Genomic DNA, 6000 nt, shown 5'->3' on the forward strand with positions numbered 1-6000 from the left:
CAGATCCTGTCATGTATTGCAATAAATTGATGTTTTATTATTGATATATATTTCTGAGTTAAACATATTTGATTTGATTTTTTTTCTTTCTTACATATATATTATATATATATACATAAAAATAGTGTACGTTGTGTAATTACTATTTTTTTTAAGTTCAGAAAACTGAGATAAGGGGCAGGATGAAACGTAACCAGCTGAGTGGAGCACAGAAACGTAAACTGGCAGAAGAAAAGAAACAAAAAACTAGTGAAATTTTCCAAAATCTTCCAAAGTTGACATAATTTTTCAAAGCAAACCCATCAGCAGCAACATCTTCTCTCAGTAGCACAGACATCATTCCAAAACCTGTAGGTGTTTCTGAGACTGACCCTTGTTCTATTGGTGAAACAAACACCATTCCAGAACATGTGGCTGTGTCAGAGACTGTAACTGATTATCCTACTGCTGGTGGTAAAACAGACGTTGTTCTAGAAGGTGTGGATGTGTCAGAGACCGAACCTGCTCATGCTGTAAATAATAGGAGAAAAGATCCTGTTGGTCTCTTTCTATTACTCGCTGGGAGGCACATGCAGTGGCAACAAGTGCAATTCTGGAGTCCTACTCAAAGATTGTGGATGCATTAGAAAGTATAGCTGAAGACAATCACAAAAGGGAGAAACTATACGAGAGGCAGAAAACATTGCAAACAAGATGCAAGAACTAGAGTTTGTATTCATGTTGACCATGTGGAATGAAATTTTACAACACTTTTACCCCACAAGTCAAGCTCTCCAAAAAAAAAGAATTGGATTTGAAAACATGTGCAGACCTCTTTCAATCATTAGCAGACCACTTACACACTATGAGGAATGATTTCGAAAGATCTGAAGACATATCAAAAGATATCTTGCCTGATACTAACTACAAAGAAGCCCAGTCCCACAAGCGAATCAGGAAAAAACAAGCAAATGATAGCAGTGCAACAGAAACAGCATTGAATCCTAGAGACAAATCTCGTGTATCTACTTACTACGCTATAATTGATACACTTGAAGCTCATATGAAGAGGAGAGGTGAAGCGTACAAAGGAGTATCAAATAGATTTTCTTTTCTAAACGATATGGACTTATCTGACGAACAATATTCACAAGGTTCCCAAAAGCTAGTTGACTCATACCCTGTTGATTTGAACATGAATCTCTGTGGAGAAGTAAGGCAGTTCCACAGTAATATGCACGCAAAGTTTAATGAAACAGGAAAAATGAAATTCAGTCACATTGATCTTCATGATACAATATTGAAAGACGGAAAAATGTATATTTCCAAATGTAAAGATCGCACTACGTATTTTTCTAACATTGATGATTACTAACTGCTCCGCAGAATGCTCTTTTTCTCAGCTGAAAAGAATAAAAAACCCTCAGAGAACAACAATGTGTCAGGACAGACTTGATTCACTTTCCCTACCGTGTAGGGAAGCGGACATGCTTCGTCGAGTCAGCTTCGATGAACTTATCCAGAATTTTGCAGTCAGAAAATCTAGAAAGAAGCTATTTTAATTTCAGCATGCATGTGTCATTTCGAAAAATAAAAATTTATTTTATGGTATAGTATTGTTTTTATTTTGAATTACATATGTGGGGGGGGCACCGTAATCTTTTCAGTGCTTAGGGCCTCTAAAGGTCTTAATCCGGCCCTGTCCATCCTATACAAAGTACCTCAGGTTTGTGGTCAGCCACAACCATTACCAGTTCCCAGTCCTCCCGTTCGACCTCTCAGCAGCGCCATGGGTATTCACCAAGTGTATGGCAGTTGTGGTCACCTTTCTGCACAGATGGCAGGCACAGATGTTTCTGTGCCTCAATGACTGGCTGATCAAGGGCCACTCCATGGCTCAAGTGGAGGCACAAGTCGACTTCATAAGAATGACATTCGATGAACTGGGTCTTATCCTGAATGTGGGGAAATCAACCCTGACCCCGGTTCAGCAGATAGAATGTCTAGGGGTGGTTCTGGGCTCGAAGCAGGCCAGGGCATACTTCCCAGAATCAAGGTTCCGGGCCATGGGCAACATTATTTGAGGTCTCAGGCAGTTCCCCACCACCACAGCAAGGAATTGCCTGAAACTTCTGGGAAACATGGCCGCTTGTACCTATGAGGTGCAACACGCCAGGCTCAGGCTTCGGCCGCTCCAATTATGGCTAGCCTCGATGTACCGGCCAGTTCATCGCAGTATGGACAAGGCCATGACTCTGCCTTCTCCGGTCATTGACTCCCTCCTGTGGTGGCTCGACCTGCAGACACAGGGCCGGCGCTTTCATTAGGCAACCCTAGGCAGTCGCCTAGGGCACCAGGATTCGGGGGGTGGCATTTTGTGCGCTCCCTACGGGACACACGGGAGCTTCTGGTTCTGCTCCCGTCGCGCTGCCGAAGAAAGACCTTCTGCCAATGTGCCGTGGAAAACAGCGGCAGACAATTGAGCAGCTCAGTGACTGCTGCTGTCGCCTGCGGCATTTCGGCGAAGGGTCCTTCTTTGGCGGCGCGATGGGAGCAGAACCGGAAGCTCCCGTGTGCCCCATGGGGAGCGTACAAAATGCCACCCCCCCGAATTCTGCCTAGGGCGCCAGAAACCCTGGCGCCACTCCTGTGCAGGCAGTGCGCGAGGGAGTCCCTATCACCTGTCTTCAGCCATCCCTTTTGCTGGTGACAGACTTGGGCTCGGGCGAACACCTGGGAGACCTCACAACACCTCACAGCCTCTGGTCGCAGGTGGAGCTTGCTCTCCACATCAACATCAGAGAGCTGAGAGCAGCATGTTTAGCATGCCAGACTTTCTGAGCCCACTTGGCAGGGAGATGTGTATCAGTTATGACAGACAACACCACGACGATGTTTTCTATTAACAAACGGGGGTGCACGCTCCTCTCCGCTCTGCCAGGAAACCCTCATGCTGTTGGACTTTTGTGTAGCTCATTCAATACAGCTGCAAGCATCGTACCTCCTGGGAGTACAGAACGAGTTGGAGGGCCATCTCAGCAGATCATTCCATGGCCGCCATGAGTGGTCTCTACGTCCGGATGTCATGAACTCCAACTTCCAACAGTGGGGCTTTCTCCAGATAGATCTGTTAGCCATGTGATGCAACAGGAAGCGCCAGCAGTTCTTCTCCTTCCTGAATCACAGTCCGGGCTCCATTGCGGATGTGTTCCTCCTCTCATGGGGAGGCCATCTCCTGTATGTGTTCCTGCCTATCCCTCTCGTTCACAGCGTGCTCCTCAAGATACAGAGGGAAGCTTCGGTGATACTGATAGCTCCAGCTTGACCCTGGCAACACTGTTACACATCTCCTCGAAATGTCTGTGGAAGCCCCAGTCACCTTGCCGCTCCTCCTGGACTTAATAACTCAGGATCATGGCCATCTCCAGCACCCAAACCTCGAGTTCTTGCACCTCACAGCGTGGAAGCTCCATGACTGAACCTGATGGAGCTCTCTTGCTTGGACTTGGCCAGATAAGTCCTCCTTGGCAGTAGGAAACCCCCAACCAGGACTACCTACCTGGCCAAATGGAAGAGATTTTCAGTCTGGTTGGCACAACAGTGTCCATCTCAGATGCTCATCTCAGGACCTTGGTCTCTTGAAAGTAGAAGTGATTGTTGACTGGCCAGTACCCCAGACCAAAAAAATAGATCCCATATTTCATAGGCTTGGTTGACAATTACTGTTGACAATAGATCCCATATTTCATAGGGTTGGTTTGTGCATGGGGTCAGTGACACTTGTGTACGATCACAGACTTGTATAAGAAGATAAAGCCAAACAGAGTGGTGTGACCAGGAGGTTTGTTAAGGTAAAAAATATCTTCTCAGAAAAGTCTGCTCTGGCCAGTCCGGATTTTGACAAAACATTTGAACGTGCACAGATGCATCAGATATTGGGCTTGGTGCAGTTTTAATGCAGTCAAGAGAAAGTAACAAAAAGACCCCATTGCTTTCTTGAGTAAAGAACTGACACTCACCCTTATAATTACTTTGTCATAGAAAAAGAGTGCTATGCCATTGTACGGGCCAGAGCCAGCTCCAGCTTTTCTGCTGCCCTAAGCGGCCAAAAAAAAAAAAGATGAGCGGCGGCACTTCGGCGGCTGCTCAATCGTGCCGCTTCTTCGGCAGCAATTCGGTGGCGGGTCCTCCCTCTCTTCCTCTTCAGCGGCAGCTGAAAGAGGAAGAGAGGGAATGAGGGACCCACCACCGAATTCCCGCCGAAGACCTGGATGTGCTGTCCTGATACCGGACAGAGTGCCCTTTGTATTCGCCGCCCCAAGCACCAGCTTCCTGTGCTGGTGCCTGGAACCAGCTCTGGTATGGGAAATCCAACAATTCAGGCCATATCTCTTTAACAGAAAGTTCAGGATTCTAACTGACCACTCTCCATTATTGTGGCTACAGAGATCCAAAGACACCAATTCCAAACTGCTGCAGTGGGGCATGACACTCCAAGAATATTACATGGAAATTGTGCATTTTAAGGGGAAGGAAAATATACTAGTGAATACTCTGTCCAGGAAAAAGGATTTTGACCCAACGTCTTTACATTAGTCAATGGCTGACCCTACTGAGTCATTGAAAGAGGTGAGGTGTGACCCTAAAATCCCCTTCATGCCCACAGGCAGAGTAGACAAAGGACTGTGGATTTACCTGTTTCACCCACTTGATTCCAGGCAGAGGACAATGAGAAGTACATTTACGTAATAGGTAAACAAAGGAATCAAGCTAACAAGCAGCAGAGGAAACAGCTTAACAACCACACCAGGGCACTTAGTTTACAGAAGCTCTTCCTGGCTCATGAAACCAAGACAATGGACTTTGGAAAAGATCAGGAGTGCAAACAGACATTCTAGTTATCCATCACTTAGGGAACAAAGGGGAGAGTACCTTCTAGCTCTGTGAAGGTTGGGTCCTCTGGCCTGGAGGGCTAGTGATGCTGGTAACTTGATGTAAGTAACAAAACTCCTTAAGCAAAGATTCTAACTTGCTAAAATTAAGTGGGTTTTAATTTATTTTGTTTGTAACTGTACCTGTCTCTTTTTCTCTTGCTTAGTAGCACTTAAATCTATGTTCCTTATTAATAAACTTAGTTTATAGTAAAATTATAAACATCTCAGGGCTGGTATATTGAAGTAAAGAGTGAATCCTCAGCTACCTGAAGAGGCTGATACACGTACTGTCTCTTTGGAGGTAGCGAAGTTAATAATTTCTGGGAGTATCCAATGAAAGAGACTGGACATGGCAGAGAGATACTTCTGGAGAACATGGGAACTGGGATTCACTGAATGTTACTTGCAAGCCAAGGATTAGACTGTCTCATGGAGTTTGTTGGTGAGGTGGAAAGGCTGATGTGGCGGGAGCTGACACACAGTCTAAATTCCAACAAAAGTCTCCCTTGCTGAGGCAGAGAGGGTAATACAGTGGCTGACAGTTCTGGTGGCCCTGAGCAGAGCATCACAAAAGCCTTCAGAAATCTGGATGTGTCCCATGATGTGGTGAGGGTATTTTTTTCAAACTATATCAGTTTAGACTCGTAATATAGAGGCAATGCTCTTTTTTTGTTGGTGCAACATTAGACAAGAAAATGCAAAAAGATGAGCTGCTAATAGTGCTTATAAAGATCAGGCATCAGTGCAAGCCCGTCCTGTACAGTCCCTTCCCTTTCTGCCCCACATTCCAGATGCCTCGCTGGTCCACGTGCTGTCCCCATAAGCCACACATGTATTTCATCAGATGCTGCTATAGCGCTTGGGTGGAACTGGGTTTGGGGGTAGGGGAGCAGGGACTGAGGGCACAACACTGAGAGTATGGCACACATGCAATTGCAGTGGGTTTTTAAAACCCCCAAGCAGAGACCTGAGCAGCCAGACACTTTGTACAACCAAAGTCTGACCTGACTTTGGGAAAACACAAATGGCTTAAAAATGTTTTGAATATTGTTTTTTAAGCACCCAAATCCTGCCTAAAGCTGATGCA

This window comes from Mauremys reevesii, linkage group 2 (genome assembly GCF_016161935.1).
Source record: "Mauremys reevesii isolate NIE-2019 linkage group 2, ASM1616193v1, whole genome shotgun sequence".
Classification (NCBI taxonomy): domain Eukaryota; kingdom Metazoa; phylum Chordata; order Testudines; family Geoemydidae; genus Mauremys; species Mauremys reevesii.